The 18,000-nt window shown below is 38.9% G+C and overlaps 1 long non-coding RNA gene across 1 annotated transcript in view; it reads left to right on the top strand.

The window, feature by feature from the left end:
* Positions 1-1,821: 1,821 nt before the first annotated feature.
* LOC150080875 (uncharacterized) overlaps positions 1,822-18,000 on the top strand; it is an 84,863-nt gene continuing 68,684 nt past the window's right edge. The window contains exon 1 of the long non-coding RNA XR_016547430.1: positions 1,822-2,011. This is a non-coding gene — a long non-coding RNA (uncharacterized LOC150080875). The remainder of the gene's footprint in view (positions 2,012-18,000) is intronic.

Consider the following 18,000-nt stretch of genomic DNA (forward strand, 5'->3'; position numbering starts at 1 on the left):
CAGTTCTCCAGAACTTTTCGCGCACCACAGTTTCAAGGGTGCGTCGAGAATGGTGCGACGAACAGAAAACATCCTCGCAACGGCACTCCTGTGGAAGAAAATCGCTTGTTGAAGACAGAGGTCAGAAGAGGATGGCTAGAATTGTGCAAGCAAACAGATAGGCCACAATGTTGCACATCAAGTCAGAATACAACCATGGTGTGCAGAAAAAATATCGCAACGGACCACTAGTCGCATTTTGTCGCGAATGGGCTATAACAGACAACGGCCACATCGCGTAACTTTGTTATCAATGAAGAACAAGAGAGCACGCCTCCTGCGGGCACAGCAACACCACAACTGGACTGTCGATGATTGAAAACAGTTGCTTGGTCTGACGAGTCGAGTTGCTGGTGCATCATGTTGATGGAAGGCTCAGAATTTGGCGAAAACAACATGAATCCATGGACCCGTCATGTCTGACGAGTCGAGTTGCTGGTGCATCATATTGATGGAAGGCTCAGAATTTGGCGAAAACAACATGAATCCATGGACCCGTCATGTCTGACGACTACTGCGCAAGGTGGTGGAGGCAGTGGTGTGGTGTGGTGTGGGAAATGTTTTCTTAGCACACGTTGGGTCCATTGATACCCATAGATTCACGTCTAAATGCCACGTTTTAACTAAACATCATTGCTGACCAAGTGCATCCGTTCATGTTTACAGTTTATCCTCAGTCAGATGGTTACTTCCAGTTGGATAATGCGCCGGTGCACAAAGCCCGAATCACTATGGAATAGTTCCAGGAACATGACAATGATTTTTCTTTGCTGCAGTGGCCCGCTCAGCCCGCGGATATCAATCCTATTGGACATCTTTGGGATGAACTTGAAAGGGCTGTTCGCTGCAAGCCTACACCTCCGTCGAATCTCAAGGAACTGCGTGACACATTCATGTCTGCAGGAATGGAGTACCATAACGTTTTCAGCATGTTCAATCCATGCCTAGATGAATTGAGGAGGCTTTGAAGGCTAAAGGAGGCTCAACACGCTACTAGGTAGGTGTACCTAATAAAGTGGCAGCACTGTATATATATATATATATATATACATATAGGCTGTATTTACACACCTCTTTCTTCATGGAAACTTAGGCACAGTAATTATAATCACCGTCCTCGATATACCTGCTGGAAAAGGCCCAGGTTAGAATCCCGCTGATGACGCAAGGAATTTTTGTGGGCTTTTCTCATTTCGTGGCTGAGTTAGTCGGTCTCAGGCGTTGGTTGTTGGGGTGTTAGGAGCATCGGGGACTAAGATCATGTTGCTCCGTATATATGTCTGTAAATTGCGTATGCTCTGAGGTCGATTTTCTCTTTGCTGAACGAAAAACCCGAATTTCCGTGTGAAAAACCATGCTGTCCTCGCCTGAGATCGATTAACTCAGCCACGTTGTGAAAAATACCTATAAAAATTCCTTCCGTCATCAATAGGATTCGAACTCAGGTCTTTTCCACCTGGCGTGGGAGAATGGTGATCCTACTAACTGTGTTACCCACGAAGGCTCTCAGGCCTGGATATCCAGGTTTTTATTCCCGGAAACTACGATTTTTCTTCCAACAAAAGTAAATTGAGGAGAGAACACACTCAATTTATGGATGTAATACGTGGCATTTAATTTACTTCTTGGTGGGTGGCTCTGATATTGCAGTGTTTTTTTTCTTCTTCTCCACAACCAGACCACAGAGTAGTTTCATCTTACTACTGCGTGATCCAGAGAATCGTTGAGTGGGAGTCATTCTTATTTAATAATTCACCTGGCGGTAGAAATATTATCTACAGCTGTACCGATATGGTTAGACCATAGGATATTTGTTAATGAGGTAGACGAATTCGAGGTTAATTTGGTGCTATATGTGTGAAGTAAGAGAAAGTGTGTCCGGATGAGTTTATTAAAGTAATTCATGATTTGACACATTGCTGTGTGTGATATCAATAAGCTCTACCACTATTACGTGATGTTAAAGTTTTTGGTAAGGTCTGGTTTTTTTTGCGTGTTATATTTTTTGTTTGTGTTGTATTCTGATTATGACTGTTAGAATCGTTTCATGAATTATAATAAATATCAAGAATTCGAACAGGAGCGATTTACGTCATTTTATATATTCATTTAAAAAAAAAAGAAGAATATACACATTACTGACGCAGGAAATGAAGTGTCAGTATGCATTGCAGGATCATCTAGATAGGACTGCAGTAATATATATATATATTTTTTTTAATGTAAACCCCAAACACGAGAGGTATTAGAACCTATAGTACTTAGTACAGTGCTTGGGTTAAGATTTGATCGGGTACTGTGATGTGGTTGCAGAGGAGTTGGATGCAAAAAGTAATTTTGGTATCATATACTTGGATTTCAGGAAGGCTTTTGAGACTGTTGCTCATGGAGGACTGTTATACAAATTGGAGCAGTCAAATCAAGAAGCGTGTGTTACGCACTGCTGCTCCTGCCCACCTCGCTATGGAGGCGCCCCCGCAATACTGAGTTGACATCCTACAGGAAACAGAATTTGATATGCATTATTTTTCTGTATGTAAATGAAATCATGATGGGAAACAGATTTTCGGGTGTATGGGAGGAGTGCATAAAGTGTTATAACTAAAAAAAGTGGGCTCCAATTCAAAGTTTAGTGTAGATCCACCTGAAAATATTTGTTTTGGTAAAAATAAAAAACCTTAAAAACAAATCCTTAAAAATTTCCCTGGAAGCAGCAGCTAATACCATTTTACCTCTATTCACTACAGTTTCGCTTGTGCTGTGCAGCTTTGTGTGAATAAAAATGATTGTTCGTAGATATATTAGATTTTATCATAAACATAACTAAAAAACTTACATTTTTACTCAATTAAAAATTTTTCTGTTTCAGGCAGGAGGCCCATTTTTGTCATGGGCCCCAATGCACCACATTGGCTGCAGTGGCACAGTTACGCCACTGAGTGCATATGTATATATCTGTATCCCTATATGATACTATATCCTGCAATTCCCATGCTTTATTTATATTTGGATGATTATTGCTAAGGAATGTTTTTAGACAATGCCAAATTCAGTTATTCTCCTACTAGTATATGGAACATCATATGGCGGTTTCTGTGAACTTATTAGAGTTTGACAATTTGAATTTTAAAGAGTGAATAATGAATGATATACATGTTTGTTTTTTATATTGCGCTTGTTTTGTAATTTTGAAAGAATTTTAGGAAAGCATCAGCAAAAAAGGCATTTTATGCTTTCTATATATCTTGCCTTCCCTGCTAATCATGTATATTTAAAGAGTGCAAAAATTTGTAAAATGAAATGAAAACCACTAACAGACAACTCTACTAATCTGCCAGGACAGTTTTAATTTCTTTTTCCAGTTACTTTGGAAGGAGTTGTTTATGCACAAGAAGAACCTCATGAATGAGAGCAAATATCAAGATTTCAGTAATCTCTGAATTGCGCTATGCTGAGAGACTATATGACAACCTCAACCATAATAAAGTTCAGGTTGTCGTATAATCTCTTTCCTTCATGATAAAGACATGAATATATAAGGAAGAAAGGTTTTTGAAAGAAACCATTATATACCCTAAGATAGTGCCTTCTTAAGGAAACTTAAATCAGAAAAGCACAATTTATGGATTTTTATTTGCAAATATTTATCTCTTTGAATATTTGAATGCAGATAGCTAGAAGAGGAGACAAGATGATCTCAGCAGGTGAACTGACTTTTTATTACTGCTTTCCTAAAATCGTTTCAAAATTTTAAATCACACTGGAGTGGTGTAAAAAAAAAAAAAAAAAAAAAAAGGACCCAATGAACAACTAAACATTATTAAATCTTTATCTAGAGCAGAGGTTTCCAACCAGGATGCCAGATAATTTTAAGATAGCTTCACCATTTTTTTTAAGGCCAATTGCAGTAATAAACAAAACAGGTTTTGTATAATGGAACAAAATTTTTAAATGTTTAAATATAATTCATGTGTGCACACACGCACACATGAGTCAGATTCATAAAAACTACAAAATATTATTCTGGCTACAAAATAGCCAGAATAGCAAATTTGAACAAAAAGTTGTTTATTTTAAATCTAAAATAAACAATTAGGTTTTCAATAAGTTTTTTTTTTTTTTTTTATGTTGCAGATTAACTGGTGACCCAATGGGTATGGATAATAATCAGCTAACATTTGAAAGATGGAAGTGCATTCTACAACAGCACTGGAAGTATGAAAATGTTTAAGAGGTTCAATGTGTACAGGAAAATCAATATGGACAGAGGTGCCAATGCATCTAGCAATCATGCACCCCCTTGATAAGTTTGAAAAACACGGAACTGTTTACAACATTCATACAGAAAGCTGTGGGAAAAAAAGAATTAAAGATTGCCAAAAAACATTCACCAAAGAAGTCAGACAGTGTTCTCAAGAAGTGTGGGTAGTAGGGAGAATTATGGTGGATCCATAATTATTAATTATGGATATGGTGCGGATGCATCCCACTGGACCAAAATACAGTTAACTGTATTTTGGACAAAGATCAAACTTTTCATACCTCAACTATAGAATGCGATTCATGAAGTTAATCTTGATCATTGAGGACAATTTTGTGATTGGTACTGTTAGAATAGTGAAGCTGGCTGTTTTCACGACGTAATGATATGGTCAGACAAATGGATGTTCAAATTAAATGGTCATATGAATCATCAAAAGCAACAATCCTCCTCTCATTCTACTGAAAGACATTAACCTGTCAGATATCAATGTGTGAGTGTATGTGTGTGCGCAGTTGGAAACTTCTTTTGTGGGATAATCAGACTTTACATAATCAAAAAGAGCATAAATTCATATTGAGGAAAGACGGTTGTAGGATAGATATGCAGACGTTTACCTTTAGCCAGCGTGTGGTTGATTGCTGGAGCAAACTTCAAAATCTGTTGTAGAAGTTGATAGCCTAAACAGATTCAAGGCAGAACTAGACAAACATTTGGAGCGAGTGGATGGGTGAAATGAGAAGGGTGTGTGTGCGTTTTCTTTTTTTTTTTGGCTGATGCTATATAAGCTTGCTTTCTTGCATCATGTGCCCTTGATGCTAATGCTAATGCAGTGTGGTATTAAGGGTAAGTTGCTACAATGGATAAAAGGGTGGTTGAGTGGGAGAAGACAAAGTGGTAATCAATGGACGCTGCTCTTCGTGGACTGGTGTTATTGAGTCCCTTGGGGTTCAGTGTCGTCCCGCTGTTGTTTTTTGTATTTTTCGGTGATATTGATGAGGGTATATCAGGCTTAATGTCAAAGTTAGCAGATGATACAAAGGTTGGCATGGTTTTTAATGGTAGTATTGCAGTGTGCTTCTGGAACAGGATCTGAAAGATTTGGGCAGATGGGCTGAGAAGTGGCAGCTGAGGTTTAACATTGACAAATGCAAAATGCTGCATGTGGGTAGAAGTAACCCCAGAGAAATGATGTACCAACTGTGTGGTACTACATTTAGGGTAGTTGAAAAGGATCTGGGAGTAATTTTGCAGTCAGATATGAAATTTTCTGAGCAATTAGACAGGCTTCCATAGCTGGTCATGGAGTATTGTCAGTGATGTAAAGGAATTTTGCTAGTAGGGAGGGGAAGGTGACTATCCCCTTGTATAGGACAATTAGCATTAGTAGAGGCATTTGATGCATGAAAGCAAGCTTATGCAGCATTAGCCAAAAAAAAAAAAAAATAATAAATAAAAAAATAAAAAATAACCACTTCCACTTCACCCCTCTGTTCGTTCGAAATACCTGTCCAGCCGAGCCTTAAACTTATTTAGGCTATCAACTTTCACGACAAGGGATGGAAGTCTATTCCACCAACCAACCACACGGTGGCTAAAGGCAAATTTCCTCACGTCTATCCTACATCTGTCTTTTCTCAATTTGAATTTATGCCCTCTCATAAATTCAAATTATGGTCAGGCATAATTTGCAATGGTCAGGTCATGCCTTGAGTGCTGTGTACAGGTCTGGAGGCCTCATTTTGGGAAGGATGTAGAGTTGCTTGAGTGTGTGTGCAGAGAAGGGCAACAGGATTGGTGAGTGAAACGAAGGGGTCTGTTTGCTGAGAAAGGCTTGAGTTCTGCAAATTGCAGTGGCTGGGCACCTGCAAGGTGATCTGGTTGAAGTGTATAAGGCTTTGAATGGGTTGAGCATGCTGAAATCTGATGGGGTTCTTCCTCTTGCTCAGATTACAAACCTGAGGGGGGGCATAAACTGAATGGAGGAGTGACAGTTGTCGAATGGAAGTGCGAAATTTGCCTTTAGCCAACGAGTTGTTAGTTGCTGGAACAAACTTCCATCTGTCATGGAAGTTGATAGCTTAAATAAATTCAAGGAGGAACTGCTGGACAAAATTTGAGAGGGAATGGATGTGTGAAATTTGGTGGTTTTTTTTTTTGGCTGATGCAACATAAGCTTATATGCTTGCTTTCATGCATCACATGCCGACCGGGCTAGCCAGGTGGGTAAAGTGCCTGCCTTGCAACCCAAAGGTCACGGGTTTGAATCCCGCCTCGGGCTTGGATCAGAGTAAAATGCAAAAACTTTGGGAGGTGCATTATGGCAACAGAAATTGATGCGCCAACAACTAACAAAAAAAAAAAAAAAAAAACTCCCTCTAGTTGCCTCTGGCACATGGTGCTGTAGAAAACAATCATTCAATAAATCGACAAGTCTTGCTAGTGTGTGTGAGTGACCAGTCCACAAGTTCCAGTCAATATCTGGGAATTATGGAATTTATTTATGCATGGGTAATGCCCACACATTTCTACTATCAAGGTAGTTTTAATGCATCGTGGTAGTAGAAATAATGTGTGGGCACTATCCATGCATGAATAAATTCCTTCGTACTCTTAGACATTTAGCCAAGAAATATATTTTAGAATATATATATATATATATATGAAGTTAAAATTCCCTGTTATAAGACATCTGATTTAATGGCCCACTCTCTTTCTCTGTACAGAGAAATAGAGTGGGTCATTAGGCCTATAACACACCCCTCTCAAATTTGTTTTTCCAGTGTTTATGTCATACCAAACTGACTCAGCGTTGCACTGTCCACTCAACCACTCCAGGGACTCACATCTGGTGAGTATGGGCTTGGCAAACCCAGGGTCCTGAGTTGGATATCATCATTCTTCTCTTTCTTGCTGATTCCTTTCTACTTCTCTCTCTCTCTGTCTCTGTCTGGGTAACTTGTGAATTTTTTTTGGCTGGTGCAGCATAAGCCTCAGGCTTCCTTGCACCATATGGCTAATAATAATAATAAATTGCTTATATTCTACAGTTCCAAAAGTGTTGCAATTTGCAGAATTCAGTCCTTGTGAAGACTTCAGTTTTGTTGATTGCAGCACCTTGAAATTAAGCACATACTTCCAACACTTAAGGTGTTGGAAGTAGGGACAGATTTCATGTTGTGAAGGCTCCTGTCAATATAAATCTTGTATTCTTCCTCAATAGGTATTTTCCCAAGGGAGGCCCTTTAAACCATTTTCCCAGAATCCCCACGAAAGCGGGCCAGTTTTTGCTTTTTGCACCCGTGAATAAATCTGCCTCTGGTTTAAGGCTTTAGAAGGTTTTTATTAATTAAATGCTGCTGTCATTGCTATCAATTGCCAAATAACTGGCATAATGGGACATTAATTTAGACAATGTTTTAAATGCAAAATTTTACAAAACAGACACTTGTCAGAATATAGACTGCCAGAAGGAAGTTAACACATATGTGACATTATCAATGCATATGACAAATCAGAGTGGCATGCCATGCATTCCAGTCAGTGGTAGCCAGGGAATGCTCAGAAAGTACATTGTACTCCCTGATGCTGAAATCTGGTGTTGTGGCACTTTTTAACATTAGGCAATTGGTGCCTTTTTTGTGATGTACCAGCTGACAAAATATCCTGGCTACGTCACTGATTCCAGTCCATTTCAAGCTCTGAATTTGAATTGAAAAAGTTGCAGGATAGGTGTACAGAAGTTTATCCTCATTCAGAGATTAATTGGTTGTTTTGGAATAAATATCTACCTAGTGTTGTGGAGGTATTTAGTCTGTGTAAATTTGCAGAAGAGTTGGAAAAATTGTGAGGGATGGGTAAATGAAGTGGGTAGAAGCATTTTTTTTTTTTTTTTTTTTTGCTTTTGCTTTTGCTGTTTAAGTTTCTATTTCTGCATAATTTTTTTTTTTTCAATACCAATGCTTATTCTTTAGCTCAGGACCAGTTAAGCTAAGTAACAAGGACAAGAAACACATAAATCAGAATATATATATTTTTTTGATTATGTTAAAACACTAGTGAGGTATTTATTGTAATGTACCTTTAATAATGCATTAATCTGTTATGCATAATAATGCATAATGGTTGAATTTTGATCTGAAATTGCACAGTAAATGTAAATGAATTCTTGAATGGTAGAAATGGTGAATTGATAATCCATTGAGAATCTTAATTATATGTGTGAACTTTGATAGATAGCAATACAAGTGATATCAACTTTTCATTCTGCAAATGACTGCTAATTAGTACCAGAGATATAAATTGCAACTAGTATTGGTTGAGTTATATTATTGATTAGTTTTGGCCATATAGTGTTAGGAAACTAGATTTTGTTCTTCTGGAAGTAGAAAAAAAAAAAAAAAAAAAACAGCATACACTACCCACACTAATGACACTGAGTAGGAAATCTGTGGACATACTTAACAAGTACGGGTCAATTTTGAAAAAAAGTTGCGAGTTAGGGTTAAATAGAAGGGTTACTAGAAGGTGATCAGATTCTAACATTCTAATTGAATAAGTTATAACTCAGAGGAAAGTGGAAGAGAAATTGTTTAAGCTAAACATTAAAAAAGACAACTGGGGTGGATGGGATATATCCAGTTATATTAAGGGAGGCAGCAGAGGAGGTAAGCAAACCTTTAAAGCAACCTTGGATTCAGGTGAGGTCCCTATGGACTAGAGATGTGTGAATGTATCCCAGTTTCACAAAGGGCAGGGTGCCTCCTTAGCCAGGTGGGCAGTAGCAGCAGTGCATAGCACATGCTTCTTGATTAGACTGGGGTTCGAGCCCGTGACCACCAAATATGGAGGATGCGGAAAGGTCAGGGAATGACCACCGCATATCCCCAGAGCAATATGGCCTTAGTTGCTAATGCTCCTAAAAACCAAATAACAAACAAACAAACACAAACAACAACAGCAACGAAGGACAGCTCAAAGAGTGATGTGAGTAATTGCAGATGTGTAAGCTTGACTTCTGTTCCAGGTAAAATAATGGAGTTCTGGTTAAAGAAGTAATTCAAGACCATCTAGACAGGGATCTTGTTATACAGCAGTTGCAGCATGGTAGTATCCTGTAAAATCTGATTGGATACTATCATGCAGTAAGAAAGGAACTGGATGCAAAAAATGATTTTGGCACCATATACTTAATTTCAGAAAAGCTTAAGCACAGTGGTTATAATCATTGTCCTCAGTATACTGGCTGGAAAAGGCTCAGGTTCGAATCCCGTCAATGACGCGAGGAATTTGAAAGCAGTGCCTAATGTAAGGGGCACTGCTTTCAAATTAAGGACAAGTTACTGCTATTGATAAAGGATGGTTGAGCGGGAGAGGATAAAGAGCTGTTATCAGTTGGCACTGTTCTTCGTGGACAAAAGTTATTAGCGAAGTATCTTCTCCCCCCTCCCCCCCCAAGTTCAGTGCCGAGTCCATTGTTTTCTCTTTTTATTAATGTTAGATGAAAGCATATCAGGCTTAACTTCCTAGGGTTAGCAGGGTGGTTAATAGCAATAATTAGGGTAGGCTGCAGCATTAAGATCTAGAAAAAATTGGCAGATAGGCTGAGAAGTGGCAATTGAAGTTTAACATTGACGTAAGCTACTGCACCTGGGTAGTTAATTCGAGATTAATGTACTGTGTGGTACCACACCACAGGGTAGTAGGCAATGAAAGAGACCTGAGATAATTGTGGAATCAGATATGAAGACTTGGTTTTAGAAGTGAGTAATTTGAAGGAAGAACTATACAAATTATTAGAGGAGATGGACAAGTGATATGGGAAGTTTTTTTTTTAGCTAATGCTGTATAAGCTTGCCTTATTGCATGGTTTACCACCACTTCCATACTAAAACCATACTTAAAAATTCCATAGGCAATGGAAGAAATGTGGTGCTTCATCAGCACACACGAAATACAAATTATGCAAAGCATTATTTCAGCTAAAAAATGGTTAGTCCTACAAAAAATTATTTAATGTTCAGGCTAAAAAACACTAAAAGAGTGCTTCCTATAGAAACAAAATGAAAACAATCAAATCAGTGATATGTGTTGCAGATAAGCAGCATAGATTTTAGAATTCAGTTCTTATATGCAAGTAGATTGTGTGCAACATGAAATTCCTGCTATTCAAGCTGTGCTGATTAAACAATTTGTGAACAAGAATTACAATACATGAGATAATATATATTAGAGGCAGCAAAGGAAGTAAGCAAACCCCTAGCCATAATTATGAGAGCATCCCTGGACTTGGGGGAAGTCCCCACGGACTGGAGATATGCAAATGTATCTCCAGTTCACAAAGGGGGATCAAAGGATGATATGAGTAATTACAGACCTGTTAGTTTGACTTCTGTTCCAGGGAAAATAATGGAGTCACTGGTTAAAGAAGTATTGTAGGATCATCTAGACAAGACTGCAGTAATAATTCAAAAACAGCATGGATTTGTTAACGGTTGTCTGACCAACTTGATTGGATACTATGATGTGGTCACAAAGGAACTGGACGCAAAAAATAAGTTTGATATCATATACTTGGATTTCAGGAAAGCTTTTGATACTGTTGCACTTGGAAGACTACTGTACAAATTGGAGCAGTATGGCATTAAGGGCAAGTTGCTACAATGGATAAAAGGATGGTTGAGTGTGAGAAGACAGTGAGTAGTAATCAATGGACACTGCTCTTCATGGACTAATGTTATTAGTGGTGTCTGCCGGAGGTTCAGTGTTGGGTCCATTGTTGTTTTGTATATTTATCAATGATAGTGATGAAGGTATATCAAGCTTAACGTCAAAGTTTGCAGATGATAGTAAGGTCGGCAGGGTTGTTAATGACAGTATGCTGCTGCAACAGGATCTGAAAAAGTTGGGCAGATGGGCTGAGAAGTGACAACTGAAGTTTAACATTGACAAATGCAAAGTACTGCATATTAACCCCAAAGAAATGTATGAACTGGGTGGTGTTACACTCAGGGTAGTGGAGAATGAAAGAGACCTAGGGATAATTGTGCAGTAAAGTATTAAGTTTTCTGAGCGTGTAGACAGGCTGCCAGGGTAGGTCGTGGGGGTCTTGTCAATGATGTACAGGAATTTTGCTAGCAGGTTTGCTAGCACACCTTAAGTACTGCATACAGGTCTGGAAGCCTCATTTTAGGAAGGATGTAGAGTTGGTAGAACGAGTACAGAAAAAGGCAACAAGACTGGTGAGGGTAACCAAGGGGGTGCCCATACGAAGAAAGGCTTAAGTTCTTTAAATTGCAGTGTCTGGAGACTAAGCTCCTGTGAGGTGATCTGATTGAGATGTATAAGACCTTGAATGCATTGAGAAGGCTCAATGCTGATGGAATTCTTCCTCTTGCTCAGATTACAAACCTGAGGGGGCATAAACTGAAATTGAGGAATGACAGTTGCCGAATAGATGTGCAGAAATTTGCCTTTAGCCAGTGGGTGGTTGATTGCTGGAACAAACTTCCTTCAGTCGTTGTGGAAGTTGATAGCTTAAATAAATTCAAGGAAGAAGTGGACAAACTTTTGTAGTGAATGGATGGGTGAAATGGTAAGTTTTTTTTTTTTTTTTTTTTTGACTGATGCTGTATAAGCCTGCTTTCTTGCATCATATGCCTCTGCTAATGCTAATTAACCAACTATGTCTTGATAAGCATGGTTGGTTAATTATCTCCCGTGGAATCCCCAATGGCTTACCTTTTCATTATAAAATTTTCTAATGCATGCATCACTGATCGTTTAGTGTAACTAATTGCTAGATACATTTCCCAGCCATTCCTTCCACAACAGTAGAAAACCTTCAAGGTTACTCTGATACCTAACAGGTCAATACCCAATTTCTGTTTCATCTGTAAAAACAAAAATCATTGATAAAATTATGCTGCCATACCTTCAAGATACAATCTTTGTTACTGCACCTATCAGCATGTGTATTGGTCCCACAGGGTGTTCTATGACAAGCACTGAATGGTTGAAACCATTCAGTGCATCCATTAGCATTAGTAGAGGCATTTGATGCAAGAAAGCAAGCTTATGCAGCACAGCCAAAAAAAAAAAAAAAAAAAAAAACACTTCCACTTCACCCCTCAGTTTGTTCAAAATACCTGTCCAGCTGAGCCTTAAACTTATTTAGGCTATCAACTTCCACGACAAGGGATGGAAGTCTGTTCCACCAACCAACCACCCGCTGGCTAAAGGAAAATTTCCGCACATCTATCCTACATCTGTCTTTCCTCAAATTGAATTTATGCCCTCTCAGGTGATTATTCTGAGCGAGAGGAAGAATCCCATCAGCATTGAGCATGCTCAAACCATTCAAGGCTTTATACACCTCTATCAGATCACCTCGCTGGTGCCTAGTCTCCAGACACTGTAATTTGCAAAACTTAAGCCTTTCTTCGTAAGAGCACCCCTTTGTTCCATTCACTAATCTTGTTGCCCTTCTCTGTACTCGTTCCAGCAGCTCTACATCCTTCTTGAAATGAGGCCTCCAGACCTGTATACAGTACTCTAGGTGTGGCCTGACCATTGCCTTATACAAGGGAATAATCACCTCCTTATCCCTGCTAGAAAAATTCCTATATATCATTGATAATACATCATGAGCTACTCTTGCAGCCCGTCTGCACTGCTCAGAGAACTTCATATCTGCCTGCACAACCACCCCCAGGTCCCTTTCATTCTCTACCACTGTAAGTGTAGTACCACAAAATTCATATGTTGCTCTGGGGTTACTGTTTCCTATATGTATGGGATCCACATTGCATTTCAAGATAAGGCACAATGCAATGTCTTTTATTTAGATATCAGGGGACACTTTCACTGACATAGGCCACAGAAAGCTGTCGATACCAAAAAATCATTTTCTTATTGTTATAGTGGTAATCTCCTATCTACAATACAGCCACTTTGCTGGTATCTCCTCTTCCCCACTAGCAGCAATATTCTTTTTGCTGCTAGTGGGGAAGAGGTACTATATTTTCAGTATTTTTATAGCCACTGCCACAAACAAATTCACAAAGTTAGCTATGATGCAAATTTACAAATGTATAGAATCATCAGGTATGTGAAAGAATTCAATTTCAAAGCAAAGAAATATGCTTAGATAACTTATTCCTTACAGAAACAACTGCATAGAAATTAAAGCAGATGACTCAATTCCAAATGTCTTTGCCCACAAAGACTTAGACTTAAAATAAAGGTTTGACAAAAATATTTATTTTAATTCACACTATTTGCATATTGTCCAGAAATTTAAAAAAATAAAAATGGCTGATCAAACAAGAAATAGTAACAATCCAAGAAAAAAAAAAAAAAAAACAACAAAAAAACTCATTAATCATGTTCAAAAATGATGCATCTTTCCCCATACTGTCATAGGCCTCCAAAATCTGGTCTAGAGCCCCCTCAAGTAAATCTCAAGAAATTCCTTGCCCTAGAGTATTGGATTCTAAGGTGGCTTAGAAGCAAACTTAGTTTACCTCAATACAGTATCCATATTTATAACAGCTTTATAAACAACTTATAACTTATAAAAAACTTAAATATGTAGCCTCTTCAACAGATCATCAGTGAGTCTGCAGTTATGCTTCTTGCAAAGTTAATTTCTGCAAGTGATTCACCAAATATTGCCAACATAATAACAGCAGCCCCCAACAGAGAAATTTCAAGAAACCAGCAACAGTTCAACAGTAACCTTTCCAGACTTAAGCAAATTGACAGAATATTTCCGAATGCATTCCTTTGTCGTATGAAACTTCAACATTGATTGCCAAAGGTTTAACTCTCAAGCATACAGAAATCAAATTTACAACCAGATCAGAAGAAACATGAACAGCATCTTGTCTAGCAACTCAATGCATAATGTACTGTATTGCAAATGCTTTATTTTTTAAAAAGATGAATATAAATTATATTCATTGCTTTATGTACATTATTAGCATTTCTCATTAATTGAGGCATATGATACAATTTTGGCATCAGCCAAAAAGAAAAAAAAACAAACAAACTTTCCCATTTCCCCCATCTGTTCACTCCAAATGTTTGTATAATTCAGCCTTAAATTTATTTAAGCTATCAACTTCCACAACAACAGATGGAAGTCCGTTCCAGCAATCAACTACCCGCTGGCTAAAGGCAAACTTCTGTGCATCTATTCTACAACTGTCGTTCCCCAATTTGACTCTGTGTCCCCTCAGATTCTTAATCTGAGCAAGCTGAACTATCCCATCAGTATTGAGCCTGCTTAAACCATACTATGTCTCATACACCTCAATCAGATCACCTCGCAGGTGCCTGGTCTCCAGATGCTGAAACTTGCAGAACTTAACCTCACCCCTTTGTTCCTCTCACCAATCTTGTTGCCCGTCTCTGCACTCGTTCTAGCAACTCTACATCCTTCCTAAAATGAGGCCTCCAGACCTGTACGCAGTGTGGCCTGACCACTGCCTTATACAAGGGGATAATCACCTCTTTATCCGTGCTCGCAAAATTCTTGTATGTCATGGACAAGACTCCATGACTTACTCTGGCAGCCTGTCTGCACTGCTCAGAAAACTTCATATCTGACTACACAATTATCCCCAGGTCTCTTACATTCTCCACTACCCTGAGTGTAACACCACCCAGTTGGTACATTTCTGAGGTTACAGCTACCAATATGCAGTACTTTGCATTTGTCAAGGTTAAATTTCAGTTGCCACTTCTCAGCCCATCTACTCAACTTTTCTAGATCCTGTTGCAGCAGCATGCTGTCATTAACAACCCTGCAACTTGGACATTAAGCCTGATATACCTTCCTCCGTAGCCGAGTGGTCAGGAACAGGAGTGCAGTAGCACACGCTCTTTGAGTAGGCCGGGGTTCAAGCCCCTGACTGCTGAATATGGTTGATCTGCCAACCCGCACTGGACCAGCGTGGCAGATTATGGTCCATTTCCCTCAGCATGAATTGTTGAGGAGGCTTCCATCCTGCAGTGGGTTGATAATGGCTGCACTTTACCTTTTTTTTTTTTTTACCTTCATCAATATCATTGATAAATATACAAAACAATGGGCCCAACACTAAACTGTGAGGGACACCACTAATAATACAGTATTAGTCCACGTAGAGCAGTATCCAATGATTACCACTCTGTCTTCTCCCACTCAACCATCCTTTTATCCATTGTAGCAACTTGCCCTTAATGGCATAGTGCTCCAATTTGTACAGTAGTCTTCTGTGTGAAACAGTATCAAAAGCTTTCCCGAAATCCAAGTACATGATATCAAAATTATTTTTTGCATCCAGTTCCTTTGTAACCACATTATAGTATCCAATCAAAGTAGTCAGACAAGACTTCCCCTTGACAAAAACCCATGCTGTGTTTGAATTATTACTGCTGTCTTGTCTAGATGATCCTGCAATGCTTCTTGAGCCAGTGACTCCATTATTTTCCCTGGAACAGAAATCAAACTAAGAGGTCTGTAATTACTTGTGCCATCCTTTGATCCCCCTTTGAATTGGAGGTACATTTGCACATCTCTAGTCTGTGGGAACTTCCCAGAGTCCAAGTATGCTCTCCTAATTATGGCTCAGAGTTTGCTTACTTCCTTTGCCACCTCCTTTAATATAACTGGATAGATACCATCTATCCTAGGTGCCTTATGTTTAACTTCAACAATTTCTCCTCAACTTTGCTTGCTCTCAGTTATTACAAAATCATTTAACTCCCTGTTAGTTTGATAAGCATCTGGCCCTCTCCTCCTTGAATAACTCCTCATGTGTGAATGTAGATGCAAAATACTCATTTTGTTCTCCAGCTATCTGAGAATGATCATCTACAGTCAAATCATTGATATTATGTAGACCAATCTGATTCATCCCCTACCTTTTAGAGTTTATATAAGTAAAGAAATCTTTGCTGCTTTTATTTGTGTCCTGTGCCAAAGATTTTTCGTAATCTGCCTTCGCTTGCCTAACCTTCTTTGTGACTTGATTACAGACTAGCTTATATCTACCATTGGCTTCTGTTTCGTCTGACAATTTATGTGCATCCCATGCATTTTTCTTCTCTGCCACGAGTCTCATTGGTTCATCTGACATCCATTTGGGCCTTAGCCTAGAGCAGTATTTCTTAGTTGGAACAAAAAACCTAGCAGCTTCTAAAATTACGTCCTTGAATGCGTCCCATTTAGAATTTGCAGTTGGTAACATCATCAGTTGGTCCCACTGTAAAGAACCTAAAAAATCTCTGCAACCACTGTAGTTGCCTTTACAAAAACCCTTTCCCTACCCCTGATGGTAGTTAACATCTTTAAGTAAATCCCATATCAGTACACTGTGATCACTGCCTCCTAGTGATTCCTTTATCTATAAATTCTTAATGCATGAATAATCACTGCTGATAATCAGATCAAGAGTGTTACTCCCTCTGTTTGCCTCTCTAACATGTTGCTGTAGAAAACAGTCATTCAGTAAATCCACAAAAGCCTTGCTAATGTGCAAGTGACCAACACACAAGTTCCAGTCTATATCTGGGAAGTTAAGATACCCCATTATAAGACACTCTGATTTACTGATCGACTCTATTTCTCTGTATAATTGTTCATTGTACTCATGAGAGTAATTAGGCCTATAACAAACTCCTATCCTTCGCTTTCCCAGTGTTTATGTTGCACTCAAACTGACTCAACATCAGGGAAACGGGGAACATTCTTTGTAAAAAGGATAGGTGGAACAGGACCTGGGTATGTCTGCCAGGGGCAAAGGTTGATGACGTTGTAGAGCAGATATCATCTTTTAAGGGCACAAAAGGTGATATGGTTGTACACGTTGGCACTAATGATATTTAGAGTAGGACACCGGCAGCATTACTTAACAAGTACAGGTCACTGTTGAAAAAAAGCCGTGAATTAGGGTTCAATTTGAAAGTGTCTGCAATTCTGCCCAGACCCGATAGGAGGGAGATATGATGAGAGCCTTGTCGATCGATTCGGCTCTGGAAAGATTGTGCAAGGCTCAAGGGGTAGAATTTTTTTCAGCCTGGTCTGCACTTGTAAACAGAAGGGACTGCTTCTACAGGGATGGGATACACTTAAATAGAAAGGGTGCAAGAATATTTGCTGATGCTATCGAGGCAGTGTTAGGTGGGTCGGAAAACTTTTAGCTTGGGGGGATACTAGGATTAATAGATTAACAGTAGCCACTTGCAGAGGTGAAAGTGATTCTTGTGCTGCATCTATTGGAATGAGCAGAAACCTGGAAAACAAGATGCAGGATATTTCAGAGACTGCTGGAAGTCATTGTGGTACAAGTAAACACATGGGTTGTGTTAGAGTAGCTAAGAAAAAGAACAGGTGCATGTATACTTGCTTCTACACCAATGCTAGAAGTTTGGTAAATAAATTTGATGAATTTGAGGTATTGCTCAAAGCATCAAAGGCAGATATTTTTGGGATATCAGAGATGTGGTGTCACACAGATATAAGGAATGCAGAACTGGAATTTGGGGAGTACAATGTGTACAGAAAGGTTAGACAGGATAGGAAGGGAGGAGGGATGCTATTAGTTAAGAAACATAAAATCCAAGGAAGTGAAGCCAGTCGACATTGCTGGACAGTGCAGTGTCGAGTCAGTTTGGTGTGACATAAGCATTGGGAGATCAAAATTGAGAGTAGG

Source organism: Mastigoproctus giganteus, chromosome 9 (genome assembly GCF_048544385.1).
Source record: "Mastigoproctus giganteus isolate SK-2022 chromosome 9, ASM4854438v1, whole genome shotgun sequence".
Lineage (NCBI taxonomy): Eukaryota > Metazoa > Arthropoda > Arachnida > Uropygi > Thelyphonidae > Mastigoproctus > Mastigoproctus giganteus.